At 46.8% G+C, this 17292-nt stretch overlaps 1 protein-coding gene across 3 annotated transcripts in view; it reads right to left on the reverse strand.

Annotated features, from left to right (window-relative positions):
* Nucleotides 1-4062, reverse strand: part of MYOM1 (myomesin 1) — a 175824-nt gene extending 171762 nt beyond the window's left edge. Inside the window, exon 1 of one of the 3 annotated variants that reach the window (XM_075314490.1) lies at nucleotides 3904-4062. The gene's annotated coding sequence lies outside the window, so the exon portion shown is untranslated. The remainder of the gene's footprint in view (nucleotides 1-3903) is intronic. The other 2 variants (XM_075314487.1, XM_075314489.1) reach the window with 2 other exon arrangements.
* Between the last annotated feature and the right edge of the window lie 13230 nt (nucleotides 4063-17292).

Genomic DNA, 17292 nt, shown 5'->3' on the forward strand with positions numbered 1-17292 from the left:
GCCTCATACCGCAGCGGCGGCCTAATAGCCGCATACCACAGGTGGCGTCACGAACACAAACATTAAAGTCATCAGCCACATATTCAACTGACACCCACCAGGGCCACGGAGCCGGGCCCAGCCACCACTGACTACCACCGGACTAGTCCGGCCCGGCACCGGGTGTCCCACAGCCCTGGGGTGGGCGAGTCAGGAACTTTAGAAAAAGTATTTCTAAAGATCTTCTATCTTATGCTAATGAGTGTGGGGACTAGTCCCAAGGGTGTTATATCCCCCAACTATCCGCCCTCTTAGCATGGTAGTGCACCCACAGGGGCGTACTAACATGCTATTCAATGCAGCGTCACCAGTAGTGACATGCGTACCTGTGTTCGCTGTGCCTGCTAGACCTCTCTGATGCCAGGACACATACACCAGGCTTCATACTGCGCATGACCGGAAGTGCCCGGCATTCAGAAGGGCGGTCACAGCGAACACAGGTACGCGCTGCATCGTTGGTGACGCTGCATTGAATAGCATGTTAGTACGCCCCTGTGGGCTTGCTAACATGCTAAGAGGGCGGCTAGTTGGGGGATATAACACCCTTGTGACTAGTCCCTGCGCTCATTAGCATAAGATAAAAGATAAGATAAAGATCTTTAGAAATACTTTTTCTAAAGATCTCTTTATCTATGCTAGTGTATACCGGGACAGTTAGGCAGGGATTAGCAATATGCACCCAGAACTGCTCATGGGTCTGGGTGCATAGTGCACCTGACAGGTTCCCTTTAAACTTTCTAAAGGACAGACTACAACAGGAGGATAACTTTTTTAGCCTATCTTCTAGTCTGGTGGGACCAGTAGAACCGAAGAGAACCCAAGCAGAGAAGAAAAAGTGGTTAAGCCCTGAGACAGGAGGTGACCCCCATTGTTCATAAATGCCTTTCATTTTAAGGCACCTGACCCAAACACATTCATTTCTATGTAGTTCTTTGTGACCATTTTTATTGGCCTCTGTATTGAAACATTAGTCAAACTGGGTCCTCTAGTAATATTTTTTAAATTACAGTGAAATATTATTGTATGATCTAATTCTCATATCTAGACATGACTTTTCTTCATGTTCTACTATCTTACATCACTGTTATTAATTACTATAATTATTACTCTTAGAATATAAATTGTATATCAAGGAAGTTACAGTACTTCTCTATTTGCCAATAGATGACATCACATTTTAGTTCTGACACGCAGACATCTTGTCTTCAGCCTTTTTGCCTTGTTGTGCTGACTGACAATGCCTAAGGAAACATCAATTTTATCTATGTTCTTTTTTAAACTATTTTTAATTAGATGAGAAAACAAAAACTTTCAGAGATCTGTAAGCCATCTAATCAGTGGCTTTATTTGGTGACTGTGAAACTGACCATACACATCAGATGGTGCATTCTCTTTATAATAGTAATTGGCAAGAAAATAATCTTGACAGATGTCAGACTGCCACCTCCTGCTTACCACATTACAGCAAGGTCAGCAATATCTCAGGACTTTCTATGACTCTTCTCCATAGCCTTACATTTGTTTGCAGCTAACAACGAGCAGCAAGGTGGCTATACACATTATTTTAATGTGTGCCAAACCCGCCAACTTCGGTGGAAAGGTACACTACCTAATGTCAGGGAGGCCCTGATTACAAAACACATATATGCTTAGCTAGACCCAGACTACATGTGTTTGTGGAAATCAGGAGGAACAGTTGTTGGCCAAACAAGCATCAACAACTATATAGTGTATTCCCAGCTTTAGTCAGAAATAACCAGTCTCAAATATATAGGAATGGTAGGAGACCAAACAATTTTAAAGAATATAGCCAGCTCTTAAATTTTGTAGCATGTATTGTCTTTATTAATAGTTCAAAACAGTTGTTGGTTGTAGGGAACTTTTTTAAAGGGGTTGTCCACTACTAGAATAACCCCTTTTGATTCCACATGTTTTAAACGGAACCTGTCACCATTTTTTTGCCCTATAAGCTGCGCCTGCTCAGGTCCTGAATGCCAGCGAGTGAGTATGACGTCGGATGCGTCATGCACCGCGGCTTCAGAAGGACGAAAGAGGCGGCGACAAAGATGGCCGAAAGAGGCCGCGCCGGCACCAGAGGATGAAGACGCCCATCTGAGCCACATCCACCGCAGTGACCGGTTTAGGTGAGTATTATAAAGTGTTTTTTATGTTATACACAGCAGCCTGGGCTCTTATATACAGCATGTTAGAATGCTGTATATAAGAGCCCACTGGTGGTTGCCGCAGCTTATAGGGCAAAAAACTGGTGACAGGTTCCCTTTAATGAAAACTATTCTCCCCTCCTGGTTGTGCTAACTTCCTGTTGATTCTTTGGTCCAAAGGCGGGAAGAAGGAAGCCGGTGCTGACTGGATACGGGGCTTGCATGACTTCACATCCTCACGTGAGCCTCGGCAACCGAGAGGTGAGAATAGTCTTTATTCTTTTACCGCGGGGGGGGGACATGTGTAATCAAAAGGGGTTGCCATAGTAGTGAGCAACCCATTTAGCTTTCTTTAAGGGGGTGTTCACCCCCCCTTCCGGTGGAGATGGAACATGACTGCTACGACCAATCATTGGCCATAGTTTTGATACATTGGTCATATGAAATCCTTGCCAGAAAAGGAAGAACGGAGAACGTCTGTGACCCAGGCAGTATTATGTAGAAGCGAGGGCTGATGGGGGGTTAACAGGTGAGTATCATTTTTTTAATACTTAGACCATATTGGGCCCGATTTAAAAATTTAAAACTTTTAAAACTAGAAAACTCAGGTTTAATCCATCTGACAAGCTAAGACGACAATAAAATATATTATACATAGTTTGCCAGACCTGCTGATGTACAAATTCTCTGTAAGGCCACATAAGCATGGGTTATCAAGGTACAGGTACACTGTAGTTCAGATAGTTATATATTGCACAGTATTTATGCATGTCTGTAAAATAAGGTTACCTGGATGCCTAATAGGTACAGTCCAGCTACCTGGGTAACTGTACCTGCAGAATAGGTACAGCTTATACAGGATAGCGGCACTTAGTGCTCCTGTTGATCAGGAAAACAATATGGTATCTTAGCTAAGTAGTGGATATTCTTGGCAGTAAAAGGTAGTGTGTTATGAATATGTGCTACATTATATCCTCATATCCAATAATATCACACATTCACTAGCCTGGAACACCCTCAGTGTCAGCTCTCGACCAGGAGAATTAATTTGCACTAGGGGGTATGAAGAATTTCAATCTCATCAAATCCAAACCCTCTATTTGTATTGACAAAGCAGTTGTAATATATTTACCGATTAAACTTTTAAGCAACTTTAATGTATTACGAAAGATTCTCAAAATTATCGAAGAAAAATAGCTGCACATAAGATTACAAACCCAGTCTAATATACCGTAATTCCACTCCTGTAAATTTAGTAAGGTGAGGAACCCAATTTTGCATTTAGGAATCTGTATTTAATAATTATGATATTAATATTTTTGCTAAGATAAAAGTAATCACCAAAAATAACACAAACATCAATAAGACAAACAAAAAGGAGACATAAATCTTCAATATGAATCGGAGCAGAATTCATTTTAGTTTTAGACAAATGCGGTGAAACTACACACAAGCACAAACTGTTAGTTCTACTGTACAATGAAGCTCAATAGAAAGCAACCAACACAGAAAAAATAGTTCTATCATCTTAATATTTAGTAAGTATGAGTCCATTCTGTGTAATTCGGATAGGCTTTAGAGTCACTGGATAAGGGGTACAGTCTATCCACAGTGCCCTTCAGTATTATAGATTTCAACAGCTATTAGGGGTCATTATTTTGGGCATGTGAGACAAGTGTCATGTTAAAAAGTTCACACTTACCTCAAGGCAGGAGGTTCTCTGAGTATGGGTAAAATCTATGAAGAAAAAGAGAAAAATCCAGAATCCAATATTGAGGTTGAAGAGACCAGTACTAGGACCTGGACATTGGAGTCCAGTGCAAAAATGAAGCCTGGTGTCACTGGAATGTCAGAGCCCCAGTCCAAGCCATTTATGGACACACGTCATGATAAATATAGCAGCACAGGGAGGGAGAGAGACTGACACGCTGCTATCTCTTCATAGCCACTTATACTCTCATACAAGACGCCAGAGTTTAACTATTCTCTCTATCAGCGACTGAGGACACGTGCCGCGCTGTATTACAAAATATGCCTTTCTAGATATCAATGGTTCTATCCTAACGCTACATGTTTCCATGTGCCTGGGATATTGTAGACTGGGAGACTGGAAGGTTTTATCACTTCTCATGAGATTGCCTACTGTATACCCACAATGCCATGGGCCCTGGTATGTAGACCTCAGAGGATCTGAAAATAGTGACCCTGCTTGAGCAAAACTCTTCTTAAAAAGATCATAGCTTTTACTGAAGGTCACTTATACTTGTAGGCCAAGAAGGCGATTTGAGAACCTCAACATCAAAAGTTAGACTATAATAATTCAATAGGACCATTAATAATTACATTTTGTGTGAAGCTTTCAAATATATACAGTTTCCCCGAAAATAAGATGTCCGAAAATAAGCCCTAGCAGGAATTTTTGTCCTTTTTGGAGTATGCTTAAAATATGAGCCCTACTCCAAATATAAGTCCTAGTTGAAGACAGGGGTGGATTAAGGGTAACCAGGGCCCCGGGCTGTTTAGGATCTGTGGGCCCCCCATCCCTACACATGAGTCATGTGACGGGTCCATCACCATACACCTGAAACAGATAATTTTTAATATCTTCATTTTCAATGGGAGAAAAATAGCCAATGATTGTAAATTGTATTTTGGGGTTAAACATTTATTTTTTACTGTGTTAGTCCATTTATGGAACTTGAACCTGGGAGCGTTTGATCACTTGTACTATATACAAGAGTACTTTTGTATTGCTGCATATAGCAAATCACTATTGCCTTTGAAGCCTAGCTACAGAGATTGATAGTGACATTTAAAGAGAACTTAACGCTTTTAACCTGCAGATTATTAGTATTAGAAAGGTGCATAGCCACTGTACTGAAAATATGGGTCATGGGGGAAAAAAAATGAACTTCATTCCTCCCAGGAGCTGCCATCTTATGAAGCGTCTCCAGTTGCAGCTCACGGCACTGGGAGTGGTTCCTGGAAGCCCTGGCACTAACTGACAGCGGCCTCTGCAATGATGCACAGGGAAAGGCTGGACACCTTGCTCACACTAATAACCTGCAGACTAAACCTACATCTGCAGATTAATAGCATTATCCAACTTGACAGGTTCCCTTTAAAGTGTCCATCTACTTTCCTAAAAATGGCTTGTTTAAATCTCTTTTACACCAGCATTTTTTAATCTTTGGCACAGATCCGGTGTATTGGCGCTAAAACCGCATCTGACTGGATGAGGTTTATGCCCTTAAACCAGATGTTACTGTACTATAACAGATCAAATTACTGGATCCGGTAAAATACCAGATGGTATCATGCAGTACAGTCCGGTTTTGCTCGCTTTTTTTTGCCGTCCACTGCTCTCACCTTGCTTCCAGGCCACTCATTATAGCTCATGAATATTCACTTCACTTCACTGACGTCACTCCTGGCCACCTGTCACTGATCATCGTATCTAGCAGAGCCGAGTTGCTTTGCAGGACCTTTCGTGGATTATCGGCAGAGAAGGTAATAAAGATGGGACCCAGGGTTTTCTATGTGTTTTCTTCTAAATAAATGCTTTTGGTCTGTGTTATTTCAAATAAAGGATTTCACTCCATCTGTATTTTAACACTTAACTCACGGTATTGATAATATATGGCCCTGTATGAGCTTAATAGTCGGCCCGGAAGCAGCATGCCAAGAGCTACGGAGACTAGTATCAAGTCTCTTGTTTACTAATCCCATTTTCCAGCCCCCAGCCCCCTGTTTGTTTTCTCCGCATACTCAGTAAGTGTACCGGATCCGGTATTACCGGACCAGACATGATCTGTTAAAACCGGATCCGGCTCCTATTGACATCTATTATAAAGTATGCCGCATTAGACTGGCTCTCTTTGGATCTGTTTTTTAATGGAGTAAAAAAAACATTACATGCAACGTTTTTTGAACCCGTTAAAAATTTTCCAGATGCAACCAGACTCTATTATGAGTCTATGAGCAAAAACCGGATGTTAGCCTGATCTTCGCCAGCCGGATCTTCACAGACCGGACCCCCACCAGATCTCAGAAAATGCTGGTGTGCAACTAACCTAAAATTAGGGTGAAGTCACCCTATGTGACTGCAGACCGTGAAATAGTGACAGTGGTATGAATGCATAGAAGTAGAATGTGCAGTGGCGCTCTGTATCCAAGTTCAGGGGGCCGCAAAGCCTGAGTCGTGCACACTGAGTATTAGGCCAGTTTGTTACCTCAGGATTTTTACAAATACTGAAGCAAAAACCTCACGAAATACTGAACATGTGCACGAGGCCTTACAAATATTGAGGTAAAAAACTCACCAAATGCTCAACATGTCCACGTGGCCTTACAAATATTGAGGTAAAAAACTCACCAAATGCGCAACATGTGCACGTGACCTACAAATACTGAGGTAAAAAACTCACCAAATGCTCAACATGTGCACGAGGCCTTACAAAAACTGAGGTAAAAAACTCACCAAATACTGAACGTGTGCACCTGGCCTTACAAATACTGAGGTAGAAACTCACCTAATACTCAATGTGTGCACATGGCCTAAAGGGGGCTTTACACGCTACGATATCATTAATGTTTTATCGTCGGGGTCACGTCGTTAGTGACGCACATTCGGCATCATTAACGGTATCGTAGAGTGTAACACTTACCAGCGACCTTAAACGTCCTCCATAGTGGTGAAAATCGTTCACCATAGAGAGGTCGTCCTAATACCAAAAATTGTTAATGGTTGTTTATAGATGTTGTTCCTCGTTCCTGCGGCAGCACCCATCGCTGTGTGTGACACCGCAGGAGCGAGGAACCTCACCTTACCTGCGTCCCGCCCGCAATGAGGAAGGAAGCAGGTGGGAGGGATGTTCGTCCCGCTCATCTCCGCCCCTCCGCTTTGATTGGCCGGCCGCTTAGTGACGTCGCAGTGATGGCGCCGTGACGTCGAACGCACCTCTCCCTTGGGGGAGGGATTGTTCGGCAGTCACAGCGACGCCGCCGACCAGGTAAGTGCGTGTGACGCTGCCATAGCGATAATGTTCGCTGCGGCAGCGATCACACGATATCGCATGCACTATGGGGGCGGGTACTTTTACGAACAATATCGCTAGCAATTGCTAGAAATATCATAGCGTGTAAAGCCTGCTTTATTGTAGTAGTAAAAACATATATGGGGTATGGGATTGGTGTGTACTGAAACTACATGGGGCAGATGTCCCTGGCCTGCACACTGTGTGTGCCCCTCCATTCTGCTTGTATCATGTGTTTATAATCCCCTACATACATCATGATACATGCAGAATATCTTGATGGAGGGGCACACACAGTATGTGGAGTCAGACATAGGACATTATGCTACAACTACAAAATATCCAAGATGGAGAGAAGGCCAATGGGGCACAGTGTGCTGGGGCGTTTCACCCATGGAGTTTCAATCCTTCATTCCCAATCTATACATACACAGTGTATGGATTGGGAATGGAGGATTGAAACTACATAGATCAGATGCCTCAGAACACTTTGATAGAAGACACCCTCATCCCCACCTTATAGAAAATTAACCCCCCCCCTTTCACATAGTGTGCGGCCGTTGCCTGCTGCTAGTGAAAAGGTTGGCAGGCACCTACAAAGAATAGGTCACCGGTCCGTCTCCACTCCTCAGGTTGCTGGACTCCAGCGTGGCCTGCAACAACGCCGTCTGCCGCCACCATCACAGAGGACACTCCTCTTCGGCAGACAGGTGGGCGGGACCAAGGTCGGACTGGGGTGTCTGGGGCCCACAGGGGGAATTGCCTCTACGGGCCCACCCCTACAGCGATATGCAAATACCTGCCAACTGTTATCCCCTTTATAGTGGAGCATTGACTGTGAAACACAGGCAGCTCCTGCACATCTGTGCGCATCATAACTGTGATGTGTAATTTGCAGTAAGGGGGATCTTTGGTGAAAACAAATTATCACTGATTCACAGGTTAAGTAGGTGATAACTCGTTGAATTAATGGTTCAGTGGTCTAGTCAGACATTAGCTCCCCTTTAAAGGGGATAAAAGTTGCATTATCGATGTTGGTCTCAACAATCAGTCCCTGCAGATGAATAAGTTATCACATCCTTAGGCCACGTTCATACGTTAAGTATTTAGTCAGTATGTTACATCAGTATTTCTAAGCCAAAACTAGGAGTGGGTTAAAAATGCAGAGCTGTTTCTATTGTACTTTTCCTCTGATTTTACCACTCCTGGTTTTGGCTACAAATACTGATGTAAAATACTAACCAAATACTGAACGTGGCCTTAGAATAGGTGATTACTTAGCATATTTGCTACAGTGTAATAGTCACAGGACAAGGAGGGGTTAAACATTCAAGTATTTTATCTCTACTTGAAATAATCTTCCCTCTATTGATAGAGAGAAACAGTGACCTCCAGACACAACACAATCTACTATAGCAAGACCAATAATACCACATACAAGGGAGAAATACCACCACACCACATACTACCACCACATAGTAAACGAATACAACCACATACAAGAGAGAAATTGCCCCACACCATAATCAGAGCACATAATGACCGAATATTACCACATACAAGGGAGAAATACCTCAACACTATGACCAGATCACATAAATTACAAAATGATACCACATACAACAGAGAAATGCCACCACATTGTGACCAGACCACATATTACCACCACACAGTGCCCGAATAATACTACAATAATGATCATGAATGAAATCCACAATACTAATAACACTAATATTACCATCAGTGCCTTTATACACAGGAGCTCTGGATATAGTGTCAGTGTACAGTTAATACAGTAATTACCGGTGATTTTATAGACAGAAGCTCTGTATATAGTGCACAGGTAATACAGTGATCACCAGTGACATTAATTTAATTAGTGACATTATACACAGGCGCTCTGTATATAGTTTATAGTGTGTGTAGATGTAATACACTGACTTACTACTAGTGACGTCTCTAGCTGAAGTTATTCATCTTTGCTTTTCCTCTTCATCCGTCGCTGACAGCCATCACTTCTTCCTGCCATGACTACAGAAAATAACACAAGTCACCTAAAGCTGATCACTCCCAGAGCACATTCCTCACTTTTCCACCAATTTCTACACTACGTTAGACTTGGTTACCCCCATGGAAGACAGTATTCTCAAAATTAAATTATATTACAGTAGTAATAATGTCCCCTAATTTGCCCCTACAGTAATTAGCTCTACTATTTGCCACTATAAACTAATAATGTATGTTCCTCGTTCTGGCCCCATATAGTAATACTACAATAGGGTAAAAAAGTATTTAGTCAGCCACCAATTGTGCAAGTTCTCCCACTTAAAAAGATGAGAGAGGCCTATAATTGGCATCATAGGTAGACCACAAGTATGAGAGACAAAATGAGAAAAAAATCCAGAAAATCACCTTGTCTGATTTGGCAAGATTTTTTTTTACAAATTATAGTGGAAAATACAGTAAGTATTTAGTCACCTAAAAACATGCAAGATTTCTGGCTCTCACAGACCTGTAACGTCTTCTTTAAGAGACTCCTCTGTCCTCCACTCATTACCTGTAGCAATGGCACCTGTTTGAACTTATTATCGGTATAAAAGACACCTGTCCACAACCTCAAACAGTCCCACTCCAAAGTCCACTATGGTGAAGACCAAAGAGCTATTGAAGGATACCATTAACAAAATTGTAGCCCTGCACTAGGCTCGGAAGACTGAATCTGCAATATGTAAGCAGCTTGGTGTGATGAAATCAACTGTGGGAGCAATAATAAGAAAATGGAAGACATACAAGACCACTGATAACCTCCCTCAATCTGGGGCTCCACGCAAGATCTCAGCCAGTTAGGTCAAAATGATCACAAGAACGGTGAGCAAAAATCCCAGAACCACATGGGGGACCTAGTGAATGACCTGCATAGAGCTGGGACCACCGTAACAAAGACTACCATCAGTAACACACTACGCCACCAGGAATTCAGATCCTGCATTGCCAGATGTGGTCCCCTGCTTAAGCCAGTACATGTCCGGGCCCATCTGAAGTTTGCTAGAGAGCATTTGGATTATCCAGAAGAGTATTGGGAGAATATCATATGGTCTGATGAATCCAAAGTAGAACTGTTTGGTAGAAACACAACTCGTCGTATTTGGAAGAAACAGAATGCTGAGTTGCATGCAAAGAACACCATACCTACTGTGAAGCATGGGGGTGGCAACATCATGCTTTGGGGCTGTTTGTCTGCAAAGGGACTAGGATGACTAATCCGTGTACATGAAAAAATGAATGGGGCCATGTATCGTGAGATTTTGAGTGCAAACCTCCTTCCATCACCAAGGGCATTGAAGATGAAAAAAGAAAAAAGATCCCAGAGGTCACTGAGCCCGGGGGTCACGGAGCGGGGAACAGCGGTCCGCAATAGCGCCTCTCACAGGCACTATTGCCAACATAAGGTATTTGAGAGAAACATTGTTTCGCAATATAATATCGATCTAGACAATAAAAAAATATGGGTGAACCACACCTTTAATTACAGGCCTCTCTCATCTTATTAAGTGGGAGAACTTGCACAATTGGTGGCTGACTAAATACTTTTTTTCCCCACTGTATCTCCCATCCTGGCCCCCTTTATTTAATAAAGTCTCCCATCCTGGGCCCCTATATTCCCTCAAATGATAGTTCTTTCCTAAGGTGGGGAGACAGAAGCTGGCAGTGATTGGACGTGTGGCTCCCATGATGTCACAATGAAATGTGAGCCACGAATTGCGATTACTGACAGGGCTGAAACGGTGCCAGGGTCTTTTATGTTAGCTGGGGGAAACAAGGGGAATCAGAAGGCATAAAGAGCCCTCACTCCTCATTATGCTAATTACACCATGCCGCCTTTCACTATCTCTTTCCTAATTGCCTCATTATGTCCCTCATTGACCCATAATATCCCCCATTGCCCCATCATGTCCCCCATTGCCCTGTCATGTTCCCCATTGCCCTGTCATGCCCCCCATTGTCCTGTCATGCCCCCCATTGCCCAATAATGACCCACATTGCCCAATAATGACCCCATTGCTCTATCATGTCCCCCATTGCTGCTGAATAATGTCACTTGTAAAATAACACCGCTCCTCCTCCACCACAGCACCTGCATCTAAATTGATTCTCTATGTCATGTTCGGGTGCTCAGGAGCATCCTCTTTTTCCATGCGGCCCTGGTGATGACAGTATGTCGGTGCAGGGCTGAAGAGCTCCTCCGCCTCAGTCCTGGCGCCGCACTGTTCAAATGTATGCACACCTGAAAGACGCGCGTACATTTGAATATGAGAGGTGAAGACTGCAGGTCCTACGTGCACCTTAGATTGTGCAGGATTTAGGACTCCCGTAGAGCAAGGACCTTTGGTGAGTCAAATTACTGTGATGTCACCACAGGTCACTCTGCAACTGTGGAAATTTCACAGATTGCACAGAATTTGTACAATCACTGCAGTTTATGATAGAAAGGCTGGGGGCCCCTCAGAGCATGGGGGCCTAGTCTGCCCGCTCTAACTCTGAAGGCCCTGTCACACACAGAGATAAATCTGTGGCAGATCTGTGGTTGCAGTGAAATTGTGGACAATCAGTGCCAGGTTTGTGGCTGTGTAAAAATGGAACAATATGTCCATGGTTTCACTGCAACCACAGATCTGCCAAAGATTTATCTCTGTGTGTGACGGGGCCTTGACTCTGAGAAACAATCCTGCCGATCCCACAGTAACAAGCCCACGGTACCCAGCACAATATAAAGCATTGAAGCCCACTGGGGATCCGGGCCGGTGCCCCGGTGGGCCAGTCTGACCCTGGGCGGGACTCCCTCAGCTGCGCCGCACCCAAGCCCTGTATGTTGCTGGTATGTCCTGTTAACATGCTGCATGGCGGGCGGACGACCCAGCATCTTTTAAATGTTTCATGTGGATTATAATGGGAGCAATTTACTTTTCGGAGCATGGGCCCCCTGGAGTCTAGGGCCCCGGGCGGTAGCCCAGATTGCCCTCATTATAATGCATCTCTGATTGAGGATAAATAATGAAGTGTCCAGGCAGCTAAAAAACCTAGAGAATACAACAAGACACTTCATTAAAGAAAGCTGACACCCCAAAATAAAGAAGACAGCTCCCCCCAAAAAATTGCACTCACCAGACTTCAGACAAGTGCAGCTGGCAAGTGCTGATGGTGGATGAGCTCTCCCACAAAGATCTGCACTGCTATCAAGTTCCTCGCCGCTCTGCTCACACATACAATTCGGGTTCAGTATCCCTCCGCTCTTTCTCACACACACACACGCACACAGACACACACACACACACACAGATTGGGTCCAGTATCCCTCCACTCTCGCACACACACACACATAACCAATTGCAGTATTATGCCGCTTTCACACACACACACACACACACACACACACACACACACACACAGCAGTATCACTTAACTCTAAATAACCCTGAGTGAGTGACACTGCTTCTGGCCAGCAGGAGCAGCCCACCAATGTGGAATGCAGGGGGACCTAACAGTGACGCAGATCTGTATGTGAGAGGAGCCCATTCACTTACCAACTCATGTCCGGAGTCTGGTAAGTGAGATTCTCCTGGGCGTGTGTCTGCCTCTTTTGGGGGGTAAACTTAGCCGTGTTTACCCAAAAATAATTACGCACCCCAGGGCTTTGGGGTACTCGGTCCCGGGCTGTAATTTACTGGGACAGTTCACTGGATGGCCGTGGCCCGGTTCCATGACCCTGGGGGTCGTTTAAAAGTGGGAGTTTGTACAAGGGAAAAATAAAAATAAAGTTTTTCATGATGCCACTTGTGTTATGCAGCTATATGGGAGAAGCCACTGCTGCAAAGTCTCTCACTGCTGGGGCTGGTGGTATTGGGCAGCTTAAGAGTGATTGCTCTCCGCAAGTAGACGTAGGTCCCAGGGAAGGATGATGGTGGTTGTAGTATATAGGTGCAGAGGTGTAGGAAGAATTCAGACAACACAGGGGCTGCGGTTTAACTTGTGCTTTACTCACTATTTTAGAGTTGCTGCTACCCGGTTTGTGCTGGTCTTTACCAATCTGGTATTCCCTTTGTTATAGTGCCGGTGTAGTGAATTGGTGAGCTTTACTTCCATGCACCCTGTAGTAGTTGGTGGGTCCCCGTGGCTTGGAGCGTTTTGGGGTCCCCTCCTGTTGTCTCTGTCCTGGCCCATACGGCAGGCAGCTTGAACCTCTCTTGGGTCCGACCTCTGTCCTCGTTCCCAGGTTCCCTCTCTGCTGCTGTGCCCCGAAAACTAAGGCAACGTCCTTGATGGTTCCCTCACTGGGCAGATTGTTATCAGGTGAGCCTAAAGCGTCTTCCTAAACTAGAGCTCTGTACCCAGTCGGTGCTCGGTCCAGTGAGTACTTGCACCGTACTCTCCCTGGCAACCATACTCCTTTTTACTCAGTAGTCACTTTACACTTTCCTGTCAGCACGTCAACTTCTGACAGAATTGGTGTCTGGTTACTATTCAACTGACAAGATGTCCATCGTTCATCCACTCCACTGACTAGCACCTCCTCCTCCCAGGTTTCTGACTAGTGGATGGATGCGTCCCAGCCTATAGGTGACCACCCGTTAGGTCCATCTCTAGCCTGTTTCCCAGTCTGGGGAAAATGGCGTGGATTTGTGTGTGTGTGATGTGTTAGTTAGTTCCCAGCACTGGTCTCCAGGAATATGGGGTTGGATGTAGTAGCCTGTGGCACCTGACAGTCAGGGGCGCCACAATAAAACCTGCCTTGAAAATAAGCCCTAGCACAGTTTTCAAAGCAGAAAATAATCTAAAATACTGTCTTATTTTCCGGAAAACACGTTACATACATACAAATGAACGTTGACTTGCTATTGTGAGTAAAGTCTTCTAATATACAGTTTCTCTATTTCTGACCTATGCGTATATGCATGTATATTCATAGTCTACCAGTCCTTGCTGAGGAATTGGGGGAGCGAAAAAAGTGCCTGAGAGTCCATTTTATTCTGTTTTAGGTGCCATAATTGCATAATATACAATAATTTCACAATATTTTATTTGTGCTGTTTGGGCTAATATTATGTGGCGCCCCTGACCTGGTCAGGCACCACTGAGTACTGCACCCATGCTGGGGACAGTGCAACACAGGTAATCCAGAAGGCTGACCGAGGTGTGACTACACAGGCGCATAGTGATCAGGTCTCACACATGTACCTTTGGGAGGACCCCTGGGGATCCCAGGAGGGGGCGAAGCCGGTGCGAAGCCTCCATCTCCACTCAAGGGGTGTGGTAGAGAGCCTGGTTGCTAGGTGACGTAGGCAAGAACAGGAGAGGAGGGAACAGTGAGTCAGTTTAGTGTGCAGCTCAGGGAAAGCAGACGTGAGGAGCAGACCCTGGAGCTGTTGCAGTCTAACAGCGTCCGTGCAGTGACTACCGACGGGGGAGAATGGTCACCTGGTAGTGCTGCCCGAAATCCACACACAGCTAAAGAGAGAGCAACGGAGTGGAAAGTAAGGAGACTGTCAGGGAGTTACCAGGCCCAAACGGGTAGCAGGTCCCAGTGCGGAGATAGATCCAGCTTTCTTCTGCCAAACCTGCTTGAGGGGGCACTTCAAACCCCCAAGACAACACCACAGAGTCTGCAGCCACGTAGCCACAGTTAGGGCCCATAGGTCACAGGAGGCAAGCAGCTGGAGTGATCTGGTCCAGGCTACAAGCAAACGGGCCGAAACGAGGGGAGCAGTTACTTCCCTGGGTGACCCCCATAGGGACTAAAAGTCGGGGTTACCACAAACCACAGAAGGGCTAAGGAAGGCGAGTCGGTAGCCACCCTCATCAGTCAGCCTGAAGGACACCTGGTTCCAGCCTGGTTCATCCCAGCTACGCCCGGGTTACTCACCCTGCCATCAACAGTGAGTAAAACCCCTGAAAGACATTCTGCTTGTGTTGAGTTATTCTGCGCCTTGTGGTTCCACACACTTACACAGGGCCCTGGGGCTTGCCTCACTCTCAGGAGGCTATTACAACTGACTGCACCCACCATCAGCCCCAGGCATCCCTTAATCTGCAGTGGCGGTCCCCATTGACCGCAATTCTGAGAGTGGCGTCACGACAATCCTAAATAGAAGATCTCCTACCTGTGACAAGATCCGGCTGCGTGGAGTCCCTGAAGGTAATGCACCGACACAACACTTGTGGGGCTTCACATCTGGCGTCACGAACAGGATAAGGACTAGACCTGTTCAGACAGGTGACCATGTGCCTGGGCGGTCCGCTTGAAAAATTGGAAGCGCCGCCATATTGCCACCATGAAAAGCGCGCTGAAAAACAACAGCAGCCCGCGCTGGGAGAAGTTACCGCCCACGAAGAGGTGTGGCTACCCAGAGATCCCCTGCAGAGTCCTGACCTCGCAAGTGATGAGAGCGGAGGCGTTCAGAGACGTCGGGAAGGAAAGGGAGCCATAAGCCTGCTGCTGGGAGAGGAGTTGCAGGAAGTGAAGGAATTGGCACTTCGGCTGCAAGAAGAAGTCAGAAGTCTGCTGCTGAGAGAAGATCTGGAGAGCAGCGACGACGCGGTGAAGATGGCGTCTGAAGATAGGAGCCCAGAGCCGGGTTCCGCTGCCTGGTGGGCCCGGGAGCTTGCCCAGTTCAGTGACCGGCTGGAGGCGAGACTCGTGCAACAGATCCGAGAGGGACGTGCGGAGCTTCTGGAGATGGCTGCGGCGGTTCAGGCCTACGAGGGGAGAGCCACGCGACGAGTGCCAGACCGAGCGACGACGACTCAGACCCCGATGGTGCCACCGATGGGTGAGTCCAGTGTTGCCCTTGCCAGCGCGAGTGCCCCGACCCCTGCTGCCACGCCCGCGGTCCCTGAAGAGGCGCCCGGCGCGGCGACGCTGAACCAGGCCGCAACCACGCCAGGTGCGGCCCGCCAACCCCAGGCCGCCGCAGCGATGCCCTGCCCGGCCCGCAAAGATCCGGCTGCCACCGCGACCCTCATCCACGCCGCGGGTGTGACGCTGACCCAGGCCGCCGCCCTGCTAGGCCCGGCCCGCCAAGACCCCACCGCAGCAGCGACGCTCGTCCGCGCCGCAAGAGAGGTGCTGAACCAGGCCGCAGCCACGTCAGGTGCGGCCCGCCAAGCCCAGATCGTTGCAGCGACGCCCAGCCCAGCCTGCACAGATTCCATTGCGACAGCGACGCTGATCCAGGCCGCCGCCATGCAGGGCGCGGCCCGCCAAGACCAGGCCGCCGCCATGTCAGGCGCGGCCCGCCAAGACAAGACTGTACCACTGTTTACCCCGGCCTGCAAGGCCAGAGCAGACACCGCTCCCCAGTCTAAGGAAGTCCCTGCTAGGAAGTCCCTGATAGGAGAGGACCCCGCATACTGGAAGCTGAAGGCTGGTCTAGAGGCCCAGTTCCCACAGGAGATGGTGGACCGGTATCTGCTCCCTCCGCACACCCCCAAGGCGACTCCTGCAGCAACCACGCCAAAGAGTCCCCCGCCCGGGCCTGCTGATGAACAACCATCCCCAGCGCTGCCACAACAGGAGTGCTCAGAAGAACTAAGGGGGAGAGGAGGCCAGGAAGCTGAGAAGCTGACCCCGGAGCCATCAGCAGTGGATCCATGCCCAGAGCCAGAGATGTTGCCATACTCCCGCTGGGATGAAGAGGAAGATTTGTCCAGAAACCTCACCTGGGAGCCTGCAAGCAGTGAAGTAGCAACCCAGCAGAATCCAGCCCGCAAGACACGGCGCCGCAGCAGAACAAAGTTTTCCCCTTCCCCTGCACAGCAATCTCCAGAGAAGAAAGATGAAGTGACGGCCAGAGACTTGGAGGAGAAACGGTTCTTGAGAAGGGCCAAATCCCAGGTCAGAGGTCCACTCTGTCGTGGTGTAGTAGAAGACTTCAGCTTGAAATCAGGATATGGCTTCATAGTTGCACCTGGCATGAAAGAAGGCATCTTTGTGAACAGAAGGGATGTTAGAGCCCATTTGCCCAGAGGACATCCAGGAAGGAACCTACGGACAGGAGATT

Source organism: Anomaloglossus baeobatrachus, chromosome 6 (genome assembly GCF_048569485.1).
Source record: "Anomaloglossus baeobatrachus isolate aAnoBae1 chromosome 6, aAnoBae1.hap1, whole genome shotgun sequence".
Taxonomy (NCBI): domain Eukaryota; kingdom Metazoa; phylum Chordata; class Amphibia; order Anura; family Aromobatidae; genus Anomaloglossus; species Anomaloglossus baeobatrachus.